Here is a 17467-nt window from a genome sequence, read left to right on the forward strand (position 1 = left end):
AGGAGGAGGAAGTGGTGGTGGAGGAGGAGGAGGAGGAGGAGGAGGAGGAGGAGGAGGAGGAGGAGGAAGAAGAAGAAGAAGAAGAGGCGAGAAACTAAAGTCGAGGAGGGATACAAAAGAAACGACCGAGAGAGAGAGAGAGAGAGAGAGAGAGATGCTTTCGTCTGGAACAAGCTAGAGTATTAATCAAGAGGCCTCTTTCGTTGTTATCTTAAGAAGAAGAAGAGGAAGAAAAAGAAGAAGAAGAAGAAGAAGAAAAGAGACGAAAAAAAGAAAAGAAAAAAGACAAAGAAGAAGAAGAAAGTATCGTGGATCATACTAGGAAGGAATTAAATGCAAGCTCGTTAAGAAAATCGTAAGATCATTTTGATTATCTTTAATGGTTAAAAAGCATATTTAACATTTCTACAATGTTCGCTTATGCCAAAATTCTTTTTTCTAATAATTTCTAATCGATTATCGGAAATAGAACCTATCGTAAAATGTCACAGTCATTGATTGTCAGATCTTTGACTTCGATCTGTTTTATCGATGTATTAATTGTGAAAATTTAAAGAAGAGAAATTTCTTCATTGAAATATTTTATAGGAAACTTTATTATGACATGTTAATGATAATTATTATAAATTATTTTTTAATCATCATCATTATTATCATCATCATCATCATTATTATTATTATTATTATTATTGTTATTATTATTAATTAATTAAATTAATGTTATTAATATTATTAATTATTATATAATAATAATAATAATTATTATTATTATTATTATTATTACGCGCGAGATAAATTCTTCTTCTATGTTGACTTTCAACTTGACGAGAAGTCAAAAAGACGAGTCGTGCCTTTTTATATGGAATTCAATGCGTGCGTTACAATGCAGTAAGGTAAAAAGCTTTTCTAGTTTCGTTGCGGCGCCTCTGCTTGAGCACACTTCGCCCAGGGACAAAGAGAAAAATTCTCTTTCATTAAAAAGCCACCAGTTTTCATTGTGAAGCAAAGAGCAAGAGCACGACCGAGAGGTGGAAATTTATTAAACGTTACCCACCGACGAGTTTCTCTATACGTAGTCCGTACGACGCGACATACCATTCCTACGATCGTGAATATAAACGATAAAAGGAGGACAGTAAAAATAAGAACAAGAAAAAATAAAAGGATAAGAGCGTGCGAGACAATAAAAAAAAAGAAAAAGAAAAAAAGAAAGAACAAAAAGAAAAAGCGAAAAATAGAAGAACAAAAGAAAAAGAGAAAGGAAATGGAAGGAAGACACGGTCGATTTCGATATTTCTTTACGAATGGATTAGGATGCTGTTGTTGCTGCCACTACTGTCGTACTGTCGAGGTGTAAAATAAAATAAAATAAAATAAAAAAAAAAAAAATAAATAAATAAAAAAAAAAGAAAAAAAAGAAAATATGAAAAAGAAAGGAGAAAAGAAGCGGAAGATTTTTTTCCTTTTTCTTCTTCTCTTCTTCTTTTATTATTATTATTATTATTATTATTATTATTATTATTATTATTATTATTATTATTATCACGAACGAACAAAAGTACGATTCTTGTCACGACAAGCGTTTCCTTTCCAATTTCATATATTTTCTTTCGTACTTATGCACATACGTATGTACGGTACGTATGCATGCACGTATATGTATCTATATGTACCACTAGCCAAGGCTTTTGTCCTTTTTTCACATTTTTCTTAACCGTGCATTGCCGCACTCACTGCCATCAGTTTTCTATACATGCTAGTACGACCTAACGCTTTTGTACTGAGAGTAATTAAAACATTTTGGCGGAACTGTGAGTGTTCTTTGAGTATTAAACGTGCCAGAAAATTCATTCTTCGTTGGCTTTGGGCTGAAGGTTTCAGTCCATAAAAGAAGAATACGCGTATGTTACAGAAAACAAACTTGTTTCACGAACGCGTATTACAAAGTTCCTGTTAACTCTTTTCTCTTCCCTCTCTACTCCATTTATTTTTCTTTCAGTAAAACTATAACTCCTTTAACACGTACGTAAGTTTATTCATCTTTCTTTTTTTTTTTTTTTTTTTTTTTTTTTTTTGTCGAGATGTACATTATATATCTATGCTATTTCGATTATTTCGTTTATTTAATCCGAAATACAAATAAGTATTATTAATATTCTTTTCTTTTTTTTTTTTTTTTTTCAAAATGAATATATAAAAAGGAAAGATAGAAAAAAATGGTCATACCGATAGAAAATCATAAAGATTCGAAGAACTCGACAATGATATCGCTGTCGTCGTCGCGTCGTCGTCGTCGTCGTCGTCGTCGTCGTTGTAGAACGATTAAGCACGCATCGATCACTGTGCACGTTCGATCCTTGCGGTTTCAAAGTAAGTTTCTGAATCGTATTGAACCCAAACGGAGATTATTCTCGCGAATAGTAACATGAAATTTGACTTCCGTCTTGGCTCTGAGTTTGGTTATGGGATGGTCATCGGAAGCTTCACTGCCAAGTTGAGTTTGAGCAAAACGTTTTCTTTGGATCCATCGGTGTACTACGTGCTACCGCAATCTGTCATGCTTCCAACTATTCTAAATTTCTATATCTCTCTAAATCATCCGATATATTCAATAATCCCTTCACAAATGTTCTTTCCCTTCATTTTCTTCTTCCTTATATCTCTTTACTTACCACCCTTAACGTCATTCTAACGAATGTCATTCCACTTGAACGAGCCTATTCCAATTAATTTATTCGTTGAAAAAGGGCTCCATCGATTTCCTTTATGAAAAATGATATTTCTCTTTGTTCGACGTTTTACGCGTTTGTCACGCCATCGAGCACGTTAGTCGAACTGTTTACCCAACGTTCAATTAACTTCGGGGGCATGGAGAGTCATTTGTAAGGCTACCCCTTCGATCTCCCCCAACCCCCCTTTGACTCTTACTCAGCATCTATCATCCCCCTTTTTCCTGGAGATCGAAACGATATGGCGGAAGATAAAATGGAAACGTGCTCTCTTTCGTGATTGCTATTTTCTTTTCTGAGAAACGAAAAAGGAAGAATGGAAAACAAGAGGAGAAAAAAAAGGAATAAGAAAGAAAAACAAAAGCAAAAAGAAAAAGAAAAAAAAAGAAAAAAGAAAAGGAAACGTAGTAACACTTTTTTCGTCTCTCTCTCTCTCTCTTTTTCTTCTCTCAAAAAGCTTTTCACAAGAAGCTCTCGTCAAAATCGAGCTTGCTCAAATGTTCTCACGTCTTTTATTTTATATATATATATATATATAATATATATATATATATATATATATATATATATATATATATATGTATAGGATTAGTATAATAACTGTTATTTTTCTTTTCTCAAAGAAAATCTCGGTTGAGCATCCTTCCGCACATATTTCTTAAGCTACGATAAAAGTCAAATCAAAGTTACATCACATTCTCACAACTCGCTAGCGAAAATAGCGAATATTGTGCCAAGTAGAAACGTTAGAGTTATGGTCGGCCGTAATGCACGTAGACGCTCGAAAGTAGTAAGGATACGAATGTAGTCGGCCGTCGAGTGAAATAGTAACGAAAATAGGGAGACGTCGTAGTGCCGTTCCAAATAGAAAAGTGTGGAACAAAAGGGAAATACATAACGAACGTTTTCAAACTTCAACTCTTCACGATATTGTAAATATAATATTGAATAAAGTCTCAAAAAAAAAAAAAAAAAGGGAAAGAAAAGCAAAAAAAAGAAAAAGAAAAGAAAAATTTAATAAAAACGAACGCTAGTAAAAGAAAGGAAAAACTTTACTTTTGTCGAACTATAAACAGGATAATTCTTTTTCCTTTCTTCTTTTCTTTTTTTTCTTCTCTATGAAAAAAAAAAAAAAAAAAAAGAAAAAAAAGAAAAAAAAAAGAAAAAAAAGAAAGAAAGAAAGAAAAAAGAAAGATCGTTTCTCATTGAAAAAGATATGAAAGAAAGGAAGGGGAGGAAAAGAAAAAAAAAAAAAAAGACGAAATATAAGATGTCAGTGTCTAATGCCATGTACGTGTTTCTCGAGACCGATCGATATTCCCTAATCGTCCATCTTGATTACATGACTACTGGACGTAATTCGTGTTAACCGATAACAACTAGCCTTATCCAATACGATCCTAATAGCATAGTTTAGACGTCTAATTGCGAGCCGATGACAACTAGTGTCATCGACGATCTAAAATAGATAGATAGATAGATAGATAGATAGATGGATAGATAGATAGATAGATTGTTGTGATAAAAGGTTAAAATGTTTATAGAGTTTATCAATTAGAAATCAAAAATATAACGTACGTATATATATATATATATATATATATATATATATATATAATTTCTTAATATAAATCAATTGTTTTTAATGGAAAAATGATCGAATCCTATTCGTAGTATATCGAAGTGAAGCAATTTATCTCGTTCTCGTTCATCTATAAAATCCTGGATTACGATGGAGGACTACGTTGCCGATGGATATGAATATGCATAGAGTAGACGGAAAGCTCGTGACTCAACGTCGCTTTTACAATCACCATAGCGTCGGTGTTTTCGTCTGGTCGCTTTGAAACCCAGTTGGAAAACAGATCGGTCACCTATCGGTAGACGCGGAACGTAGATAGGTAGGTAGGTAGGTAGGTAGGTAGGTAGGTAGGTAGGTAGGTAGGTAGGTAGGTAGGTACATAGGTACATAGGTAGCTATATTTCGATTTCATACGTGACCGACCACGTCGCTTTCTTCTACGAGAAAACACTCGGAATTTAATGAAAAATTTAACGCCCGAATGATCTTTAAAAATGCATTGGACTAGAGAATATATAATAATACGACAAAAATTTAATATGACACTCTGGGTCATACTGATATTTTCCATAAAATGGAAAATACGTTCACTATCGTGGGACTAAAGTGAATTTTCATTTCAATAAAAAACAATAATGATAATCAAAATGCATATATATATATATATATATATATATGCATGTATGTGTATGTATATATAAATATCGAATGAATCGATGATCGATGAAATGATCATCGTTTTCAAAATGGTAAACACCAATATAGAACGGAAAGTTCTTCGAAAAGTTTTCGAATGCGTAACAATGGAATGAAATATACAGGTTCGTTTTCAACCTACAATTCTCTCAACGTACAATGGCAAAACGCGATATATGCAAATGCGGTTATGACCCTCTTTCGTAGCTCGAGGAGACGGTGAATTCATGAAGCGGCCGGAAAAACAGCGGCCGATGAGCGTGGGAGACCTTAAACCGGTGAAAATGGGATGTTGGATGTGGTCCAATGCGAAGGTAATCGGCAGTCTCGGATTTCATACAAACGGTAAAAACGTAACTTGGAACACGACCAATGAATTTGGGAACGCGTACCAATCTTTTTTTTCTTCGGCAAATAACAAGTAACTTGGAAAATCGAGTATTCTCGAAAGAACGAACGAACGAAATAATACGACTTCTTTCAATCTAACTCAAGTATAATGTCTAAAAATGTCTAATTATGAAAACGTTATTTTGATCGAAGTGGAAATAACAAGAAAAAAAAAAAAAAAAAGAAAAAAAAGAAAAAAAAAGAAAAAAAAAAAGATAAAGAAAGAAAAGAGAGATAGGGAAAGATAAAATTCGTTTATTCGAAAGTAATAGACAATAAAAAATTTACGAACATTCTTTTCCTTTGCCTTAGCCATTCGATATGTTGAAAGAAGATTCGACTTTCAATTTTATGATCGAGACGAAATCACGATCGACTATTCGCGGTATCGTTTTAGAGTCGTTTCAAGGGCCAAGACAAAACTCCGAAACGCCATCGGTTAGATTTATGCGAGAAAGAGTGGGCCGATTTGATTCGGGCGAAGGTAGACAAGAGGGAGAGAGAGAGAGAGAGAGAGAGAGAGAGAGAGAGAGAGAGAGAGAGAGAGAGAGAGAGAAAGAGAGATAGAGACAGAGACAGAGACAGAGACAGTGAGAGAGAAAGGGGGAAGAGTATGAGAGAGAATAAAAGAGAGAGAAAGAGAAAGAGAAAGAGAAAGAGAGAGAGGAAGAGAGTAAGAAGAGGGTGGAGACCGTGGGGATGGTTTTACTTAAGAAGCTTCCGGCCCACCTTACTTCACTTAGCCCGACGCTCGATGCGGTTGGAGTTTCAAGTAAACATCCGGCCGGGGCACTTCCTGCGCGAAACTCTGGCATATCTGATTTCCTAGCTGATCGTGGTCGAATAACTTTGCTCCTTTCATCCTCATCCCCTTATGAATTACGATATGAATGCCTTGGACCCACGATACTAACTGACAGCTTGCTTCTCGTCTATTACTCAATTAAATTATACGTTTAAAAGAGAAACAAACTTTCACACCTTAATACCTATCGTACGTATATTAAAATCATCCTTGTCGTCGTCCTGTTGAAAAATCAAGAGGAAGGACGAGATAAAAAAAGAAAAAGGAAAAGAAAAAGAAAAAGAAAAAAAAAAAAGAAGAAGTAGAGAGAACCCGAGAAGAAAGGAAAAAACTAGGAGTGGAGGGGGAGGAGGAGGGGAAAAAAAAAAATAAAAATAGTTAAACACGTTGGTTCTCGGGTTCGTAGAAAAATTAGGGAGTAAAATCGAAAAGGGAAAAAAGAAAAACAAAAACAAAAACAAAAAGAAAAAAAATACAAAAAGAAAAGATAGAAGAAAAAAAGGAGGAACAACTCGGACTACTACTGAGAAAACTATGTATTCGTACTTAAATTTAATTCCATGCTAGAAGGTACTCGACGATTTTTACGAGCTACCCAGTCGGAAGCATTTATTTTTCTAGCGGCTCTCGCATTAGAGAGTTAACGCGAGCTGGCACCGACGAAAGTAATTTCCGCCGCTCCAATGGAGTAGATTGGTTTCCTCTTACTGATATTTAAATGGACTCGGTCGCGCCGGAACGCTTGAAAAATTTATGGCTTTTCGTGGATTGGAATACAGAGGGATATGCTAAATCTAAATCTTAAATCCTTTTTCCAAGTAGCTAGTGGCAGTAGGTAGGTAGGTAGGTAGGTATATATATGTATATATATGTATATATATATATAATCTTATTATTAAGTATTCGAAACTCGCATCATTCAAATTTCAAATACAAACCCTTTAACGATAACCATCCAAAAATTCCCAAAGCAGAGAGAGAGAGAGAGAGAGAGAGAGAGAGAGAGAAAGAAAGAAAAAACTGTATAAAATTATTATAATTATTTTTCACGGATGGACAGGAGGTGGGAGAGAGAGGGGGGGGGGTGAGGAGGTAGAATAAGGGAAAGAAAAAGAAAAAGAAATAGGAAGAAAAGGACATCGTAGGGATAAAAACGAGTTTTATGCCCACTCTTTTTTTCCTTCCTTCCTTCCTTCCTTCCCCCCCCCCCGCTACCGCCCTCCCCACCTCGCCCTCATCCCATCCTCCAGGCTTTTTTTTTGTTTCGTTTCGTTTATTATTTTTCTTCTTTTTTTTTTTTTTCGTTTCTATTTTTTCTCTCTTTTCCATCGATATATACTTTCACGATCATGCCAGTGCCATTCCTCGTTTTAACACCCGAAGCCAAGCTTCGAGAGAGCGTTAACTATTAGCTGCACAGCACCGAAACGATAATCGAATCTCTCTCTCTCTCTCTATCTATCTATCTATCTATCTCTCTCTCTCTCTCTCACTCACTTTGCGTTCTGTATTCCGTTCCGCAGCCTGACGAAGCTGCCGCACGTAATACGTTGATCAATTTAATCGGACCGCCATTCGCCTGAAATTGTGCCGTTCAGATTTCGACACCGGTCATCCGAACGGAATATCTATTGAGCGACACTTTCGCCGACGCGCGCATCTTTCCTCTCTCTCTCTCTCTCCCACTCTTCCTCTCTCCCTCTCTCTCTCTTTCTCTCTCTCTCTCTCTCTCTCTCTTTGTGAAACGTTCAATTAATTATCACTATCACAGCGCAAACGTTAAATTACATATACTATAACCTTACAACGTAACGAGATCGCACTTTTAACGAGTTCCAAAAACTCGAGAGGATCTTCGTTCATACTTCAGTTTATTTTAATGAAACTTCTTTCAAAGTAGATACAGTGAACGCTCTATGCGGTTCCATCGAATTTCGAGTATGTGGAGAAAGGAGACAACAGAGACTATAGTTATAACTAATCACCTCATACTCGTCCTCCTCCTCCTCCTCCTCCTCCTCCTCCTCATAGCACCTGTTATGCGAAATTGAAACGTGTTTATGGTAAAATCGAGCCTCGTAAACGTCGAGTAAACGTCTACATTGTTCGTAAACTATTCGATCAACGTACAAACGAAATTAAAGATCCACGATTACTCACGACATCGGCCATTATTCCATTTCCATTAAAATGAAAGTTCTTTCTTTTTTTGATCTTTTTATTTTTAGAAAAAAAAAAATAAAAGAAAAAAAAAAGAAAATAATAAAAAAAAGGAAATATAAGAAAGAACTCAAAGACACGAGTTAACGATTTATTTCCTATTATTTCTGTTCATTATTAATTTATCAATGGTAAGTAATATCATTTCCTCTCGTTCTTTTTACCTTTTAATGGAAAAATCAGGTTTCATGGGTTTTATACATTTTAATTTGCTTCAAACGTTATTACATTTTAAGAAAGTAAAACCTTTATCTTGCAGATTTTATTTGAGTTGAGTTTTCTGATCTTTTACCGATGACCGACAATCAATTTTCATTTATACGATTTCACATTTTCCGATATTAAAGTATACTCCATTTAACGATAATAATAATAATAAAACGTTTGATACGAATGAGGTATAAAAAGAGAGATTCGTTATGAAAGTTCATTAAGGACATTGTAATAAAAAAATACATAACAAAGGTGACAAACATTAATCATTTTAATTAATTTGAGAATATCTAAACGTTATCCTATCTTTTGAGATCATTGAAATCTAGTCGAAATAACGATATAGAGAAATAGAGTAACGTGAGTGGAAGTACTCGAACTGGACATTAGATAGAGCCTTTCAGGAGGCAAGCATTATAGGTCACAATGAGCTAACGTTACAGTGAGTGGACGTACGCGGAAGGCCAGGACACGCAACGCTCCGTAACAAAGCAATGGCCGTTTCGCAACGATCTTGCTTATTTCGTATCCAACTGTAGCTCGCGACGGAGATGTTTCAATGCACCGACATAATGGCAACGAGCTACCGTTGAGCTCTACCACCATCATCACCATCACCACTACTATTACTATTACTACTACTACTACTACTATTACTAACTAACCAACTAACTATATGGATACTATCGCTTGAGGTAGAAGGTAATAATTCATTGTCCAAGAGTTCCGCAGTTCCACGAGTCAGGTACTGATGATTTCCTTCCTCCGTTCTAAGCAACCAACTATACGATCGTTGTGTCGATTATCAAAGAGCTATCGAACAAGTAAGTAAAGTATTTCAAGATACGTATGACTGATCTCTCTCTCTCTCTCTCTCTCTCTCTCTCTCTGTTTCTAAGAAAAAATAAAACAAAAAAAAAATCAAAATCGAACGACTCTTTTAGACCTCGGAGATTGACGATATGATTCGTCGAAAAAGAAGGGAAGAAAAAAAATAAGCAGAAAAAAAAAGAACAGAAAAAAGGAAAAAGAAAAGAAAAGGCAAAGGAAAGCAAGAAAAGGATGAAGGAAAAGGAAGGAAAAAAAAGGAAAAGAAAAAGGAAATCGATCGAACGTACCATAAGAATGCAGGAGCGACTTCCGTAGCTTTCAGAAATGATTCGAATTTTACTCGTCGCACTTTCAAAGCGATCTTCGTCTAGGATCGACAAGGACGTATCGAAGAGATGTAGGAAGAGTAGGATAAAGGGGGACAGGGGGAGGTGGAGGGGGGAGGGGACGAAGAACGTTCTAGCCCGTGGCGTGAAGTGTCGGATGATGGAACGCGCCGCTTAAAACCTCGAATCGCTCGAATAGGAAAGCTAAAAGGATTTCGATAGAGCTGGGCACGAGCGTATAAGAGGAAGCGGGAAAGAGGAAAAAGAAGAGAGAATGGATGGATGGATGAAAGAGAGGAGGATGGAGAATCCCTCTCTCTCTCTCTCTCTCTCTCTCTCTCTCTCTCTCTCTCTCTCTCTCTCTCTCTCTTTTCGCGATGTCTGAAAATGCAGATGCTCGCCACCTTCCATCTATTCTCCGATCCTACAGTGGGGATAGAGAAGGAAAGAGAGAGACAGATAGAGAGAGAAAGAGAGTCTTTTCTCTCTCTCTCTCTCTCTCTCTCTCTCTCTCTCTCTTTTCTCTCTTCGTTCCTTGCAACGATCCTAGGAACCAACGTCGCTAGCTCTGGCAACGACAGCGTCGCCGTCTCTCGCCCGTTTGACAGGAATACGCAATAATCTCTCCGAGCAGTATACGCTACTGCCTGTTGAACATTCATCACACCTGTCGATTTCTACGGCGCATCTATCTAGACACACCTTCCCTTCTCGTGCCTCTAAATTATCGCGTCTGCTTCTGCGAAGTAAGCGAGCGAGCGAGAGACCGAGAGAAAGCGAAATAGAGAAAGAGAGAGAAAGAGAGAGAGAGAGGGAGAGAGAGAGAGAGAGAGAGAGAAAGCTAGCTATCTGGCTGGCAAACAATCGCCCTTTCGAATCCCTGCTGAAAATATACCTTCGATACCGTCGCGTCGTTAAAGAACGTTACCTGGAAAAGGAAAGAGAGAGAGAGAGAAAGAGAGAAAGAGATAGGTAGAAAGATGATATATACGAGTAAAGAGAGAAAAAGAGAGAAAGAGGAAGTAAAAAGAAATAGAAAAGTATTGTGAAAAAGAAAAACTATTATACGTCGTTGTTCTTTAGAGTATTGTACTATGGTACATTGTACCATATCATACCATACCGTATCATACCATACTGAAATCACAGTTGACCATGCACCTAGGAAAAAAAAAAAAAAAAAAAAAAAAAAAAAAAAGATATTCACGATCGTATTTTACAAAGGACAACGTCCATCCTGTTGTCTCTTCTCAAAAGCATCGGACCGATGTTGCTCCATGACGTCGTTGGAAACATCCGCGAAGCGTGGCAAACGACTTTTAACGTTGGATGCAAAAATTTGCTTTATGATTTTTATCCTCCCATACTTCTACACGTTGTAGTATCGTATCGTTGTGGTAACGCCTGTGTTGACCATAAATATTCCATAAATATGGAAATAGTTGGCCATTTTGTGATATATATATATATATATATATATGTATGTATATATATGTATATATATATAAATATATTTTCAGTGACATTGCAACTAATATTTCGTAATTTTGTTTCTCTCTTGTTTCTCAATGTTACGTGAGAAATCTTTACATATATTTTCCCGAAATCTTTCGATATGCCATCGAGTTTATCTTACAACGTCGTTTTGAAAATTAAAAATTTTTTCCTCAAATCGTTCGAATTCTAAAGTTAGTTACGTGTCTAATGGAGAATTACATTTTCTTTTTTTTTTCTTCTCCTCTACCCCTTCCCTCCCTCTCTCTCTCACTCTCTCTCTCTCTCTCTCTCTCTCTCTCTTTTTCTCGGTGGAAAGCTCCGGAGAAAATTTGCGGTGGAAATCTCTCAGTATAAATTTCGGACTATCGTGGATGGTTAAAGCTTGAGAAACGTATTCGCTTTTATTACGTCTTACATCCCTAAGCATAAAAGAATAATTGAATTCAAGTGTCTTTTCCCCTTATGTTTCTTATTATCCGCTTGCTAGCTTTTGGTACGGCCTTACTTTCCCTGAAAACTTCATGAAACCGAAATTTCTCTTCTTACGTTTCAACCGAGAAAATCCTTTTTAACTTCAAGTAAGATTTTCTGTCGAAACTATTCGACAGAAAATGACAATTTCAATAAATTAATTAATCGCATTAAAATATTTATTATACCTCATTATTATTCATTACGATAAAATTTTTCATCATTATCAATAAATACCGTGATTATATTTTTATTGAACAAATAGAAAACGAATACTTGGCAAGCGTTTGATAGAATTTGAATTTTAAAAGAATAGAATCGTTCGATCGATAAATGGTTAAGATTCATGCCATCGCATTTTATCTTTTATCTATGATCCATCTTGTTTTATCTAAATCGATCGTACTAAAACCTTCATAAATAGCAACACGTCGTTGCTTCGAACGTTTCCGTAATATTGTTTCAATAAACGAAAAACGGAGTATAATAAATCATATAGTAGTTATAGCAGTATATATATATATATATATATATATATATATATTTTGAATATATATATATATATATATATATATATATATATATGTGTATATCTTAAAGGAGTTCCCGAGTATGCTCGTGGGACAGTTTATATCGATTTATTTAAAAGAGACGACGTTGTAAATCGTTCATTCGCTGTGCATAAATCGTTTCTAGAAAGAAAGAAAGAAAGAAAGAAGTAAGGAAGGAAGGAAGGAAGGAAGGAAGGAAGGAAGCGAGAAGAGAGAAGACAAAAACAATAAATAAAAAAAGAAAAAGAAAAAAAGGAGAAGAAAAAAGGTGCGAAAAGTTCCTGTCTGAGACGCGTTCAAAGTTCATATTCTCTTTCCTTGTATATTTCTTCCAACTTGGATTGCATTTAAGTTTAGCCGAAACGTTATTTCCAAGTGCGAAGATCCTTCATAGTCCTGTTTTCCTTCTTCTTCTTCTTCTTTTTCATCATCATCTTCTTCTTCTTCTCCTTCTTCTTCTTCTTCTTCTTCTTCTTCTTCTTCTCTAGGAACATCCCCCATGATCCTCCCCCTTCACACCTTCCCTTTTTCTGTTACTCTTCGAAATGAGAAAGTTAGATCGTGTTTCTATTATAAACGAATTACGAGCAATGTTCATTCTAACCTGCTCGCACGAACGTAAATGTTTCAACGCGGAAAGAATTTCTTTTTTTTTTTTCCTCCGCACAGAATCAGAAATTCATTCAACGCTAATCGTCAAAATGTTTGTTCTCGTTCGTACGGGAACAACGGATTCGCTTAACTGGAAAGAAAAAAAAAAAAAAAAACGAAAAATGAAAAAAGAGAAAAGAAAAGAGAGAAAAAAAAGAAAGAAAGAAAGAAAGAAAGAAAGAAAGAAAGAAAGAAAAAAGATCAAAGGAAACGTTGTATTACAAATTGTTTAATTTTCATTGGAACATCCTATTGTACGATCTTTCGAAAGAAAATTGACATAAAATTTCCAAAATTCATTGGAAGCGTCGATCATGTCACACGAGGCATGCTTAGGCCAATTGGAGGTACCAGTGGTTGAGCTGTTTACGACAGCCAATTATAATCAGTCATAGCCGGTCAATTAAGCGATCAAAGCGTAGCTTAATGCGCTTGTGTCTCGAATTAATGATATTCAATGTCGTATTAGTGTGTAGATTTATTAATTAAAATGAAAGAAAAAAAAAGAAAAGCAAATTATTTGAAGTTTTCCATCGTGAATTCTCGATTGTGATTTGAATAAATGAATGAAAAGGAAGGAAGGAGAACAAAAAAAAAAAAAAAAAGAAAAAAAAATAGAAAATAAACGTCTATTGTCGAAATCTTTATGACTAATGGAATATATTGAAGATCGTGTTACGCGTTCGTTTACAAAATGTATTTTCACGTTTGGTTGTTAACATCCAAATATTCCGCATAGCTACTGTTAATGAAAATATGTAAAACGGACGAACGACCAACTACAATGCCGCGAGATTCTGTTGTACGAAATGTCATAGAATTTGTTACGGTCTTTACTCTACTCTATTCAACGCTCGAATAATCACGACTATCGCTCGAACGAACGGACGTTGCACGAATTCGGTTCTGTTACGCGACATACATAGGCACATAGGTACATAAATATATACATACATACATACATACATACATACATACATACATAGATAGATATATATATATACGTACATACATTTTATTCTTTGGATTACAACGAAATATTCTCTTTCCATTTCGTTGCTCTTCTTCTCTTTTCGTAAAATAATAATGACGCGCGTTATATCACAGACAATTTCTCTTTTTTATATTATCAAAGAAAATATTATTTATATTAAGTTAGAAAAAGTTACTTCTTCTTCTTCTTCTTCTTCTTCTTCTTCTTCTTCTTCTTTTTCTTCCTTTTTATTTTTTCTGTCCCCTTTTATTTATTTATTTTTTTTTTTTTTTTATTTTTTTTCTAAGGATTTTCGACAATGTTTTATCAACAAAAATCGATCTTGTTATTTGCTAAGAGAAATTAATCTCACGAAAATACGTTCTTATTAAAACGAAACCTCTCGAAACCCCGTCATGTAGCTAAAATCAACGTAGAATATTGAATCTCGTTCCTGGAATGTGATATTCCATTGCATTCACGAAAACGCGAACGGGATAGATGTACGAGAAGCGTTGTAAAATTCAAGAAATCTTTCCTAAGTCTTACGTGTATACGATATATTTTCTTTATAACGGGTGTTCACTTTTACGTGCATACTATCCTCTCAAAATATATTATTCATGTTATATGACAGTGGGAAGCTAAAGAATTTCATCGGGAGAAATTTCAAAGGAAATTCATCGTTCTGACCAACGAATCTTTTGGTCGTTCGAGTTAAGAAGAAAAAAAAAAAAAAAAAAAAAAAAAGAAAAAAAAAGAAACGAAAGAAAGAACAAAAAAACAAAAAAAGAAAATAAAAAAGAAACGAAAATAAAAACAAAAAGGAGAAAAAAGGAACGAGCATATAATAACAAAAGTAAAAATGTTTCAAAGGGAAAGAGAAAAAGGGACACCCTATAGATATGATACTTCTTCTTTCACGATAGAAGTAAAAGACCTTGGAGGAGGAACTTGGAGAAGGGTTGGAGAAGAGAAGGAAAAGAGAAGGAACGAAAGGCAAGACAGCACCGGCAATAACAGGGTACACGTCATATTAAATCCCGTTGCACTGCTTTCTTATTGCGGCGGTTGATATGCGGCTTTATGCACCGAGAGTGCCTGACACTAGAGTGTATTACTTGAACGAAGGGAGAAGTTGAGGAAAATAGGGGGATGAAAAATACCTGCTATAATCTTGCCACCACACCCATATAGTTCTCTTTCCTTTTTTTTTCTTTAACTCTATCACTATCTCTCTCTCTCTCTCTCTCTCTCTCTCTCTCTCTCTATCTATCTATCTATCTATCTATCTCTCTCTTTTGTCATCAGCAGCTATGCAGTCGTCGTCGTCTTTCGAATTTTCTCCTTCGGACGATTTTCCAATGATCGTTTCAGCAACTTAGCCACGTCTAGACGAATCACCAATCTAATAAAATTTCGATCTTAAAAGAAAAGGAGGGAGGGAGGGAGGGAGGGAGGGGGGAGGGGACAGATAAACAAGAAAAAGGAAAAGAAAAAAATTCGAAGAAAAAAGAAACGATCGAAGTAGAGTCGATAAAAAGACGGGAAAAAAGATATACGTATGTATATAGATCGTTCGACGAGTGAATCGTTGAGGAAACAAATCGACTATCTTTATATAGCATCCTTCTTTTCAGTGATCATTTATATCGTCACGATCGATATATCTCTTCTTTCTTTCTTTCTTTCTTTCTTTCTTTCTTTTCTGTTTTCTTTTCTTTTTCTTACTTCAAAGAAATAAATTTTTTTTCTCCATCTCTCCTTTTTTTTTATCTCTCCTTTTTGTTCCAATACGAATGACCGATTAACATAGAAATAATCATCAAAGGGGATCATTCCAGTCCGACACACAGGTTACGAACGATGTTTACTACGGCAAATTAACGTCCACAGTGCATATTGAACTCTCCTGCCGGATAAATATGGCCATAGTCGATTAATCTGAGAAGATTATACCGTTTGACATCGAATAATGGAAGATGGATCGGCGAAACGTTCGTTATCCCTAAAGTCCCGAGCGATTCATTAGTTCTACACTACAACCTTCTACAACGAAGTACATCGTAGTAGTAAAGGCTATAATGATCTATATATATATATATATATATATATATATATATATATATATACATATACACATATATACACACATATACGTAGATACATATATACATATTGAACCGAAGCCTAAAACGTCGATGTTCTAAGCGCGTGAGATAGAAGCTATGTTAGTCCGTGCGTCTACCTTTCAAGTAATAATTCCAAGTCATGATGCATTTTGGTTTTAGAGATACATCTACGTTACCCTTTGAGAATAAAGATGAGATGCCAGATTATTGACGGGTATGAATCTTCGTTTTTTTATTTCTTCTTTTGTTTATTTTTTTCGTTTTTTTTTTTTTTTTTCTGAAAAAGAAAACGAAAAAATAAAAATACCAAAAGTTATAAACAGATGGAACGAAAAAAAAAAAAGAGAGAGAAAAAAAATGAAACGTATTATCGCAACAGTTTTAACGAACGATCAAACGTTATTTAGACTAACGGATATCACAGGATTTTTCACGTTTCGAAAATACGTTTATATTCAAAATCTCTATCGATCAAATCCGTAACGTGTTTTGTTTCCATGTCGCGCAAATATAAAGTAGTTTTATTATGGCACATTGCCGATGGAGTTCGAGGGATTAATAGAAGGGATATTCGTCGAAACACGTTCGTTCTATATATATATATATATATGTTTTATATATAAATACATAGACAAGTATACAACACGCTTATCGAATGTATAAAATGTGGAAAGGTTTAACGAGAAATTCCAATCTAAAGCATCAATATGATGAACTTTTTCCTAATTCCCATTTAATCTCAAGCTTAGGATTAATCTTCTGTGTATTTAAAATTTCGTAGTTGTATTCGTATAAAGGCTGAAATATTTCCTTTTGAAATTCCATTTATATTCTTGTTATTAAATAATATATTAGTCGAGTGTTTAAAAAAAAAAAAAAAAAAAAAAAAAAAAAAAAAAAAGAAAAAAAAAAGAAAAGAAACAAAATCGTGATTTATTCAAACGCTACGTACAAACATAATAATATTCTTTACGATTTAATTAAATCATCGAAGAAGAAAAATAAGAAAAAGTGAAAAGGAAAAGAAAAAGGGAACGAAGAAAAAGAAAAATGAAAGAAAAATTTATTCATCAAACACAAAAGATTATTAAAAGATTAAAAAGTTTCTAATAATAGTTACGTTAATTATTTTAAATACTTAAAAAGTCACGATTTCTGTTCTCTCTGGAACGTTATATCTGTTGTACCGATAAATTTTCGTCCATGATGTAAGTAAGTACATACGTATCTATTTATAACGATGTTACATGCACAAAACTTTGCAAACTGACGTAGTCCTTCACGTGCACGATGGTAAAGTGTTAGGACTTTCGCATTATGTAGACCCTCTCCTCGAAGAAGGAGAATTAATTGTAAGGAGCGAAGTGTCTTAAGTTCATTCAACTCTTCGTAGGGATGTT

This window comes from Vespa velutina, chromosome 16 (genome assembly GCF_912470025.1).
Source record: "Vespa velutina chromosome 16, iVesVel2.1, whole genome shotgun sequence".
Taxonomy (NCBI): Eukaryota; Metazoa; Arthropoda; class Insecta; order Hymenoptera; family Vespidae; genus Vespa; species Vespa velutina.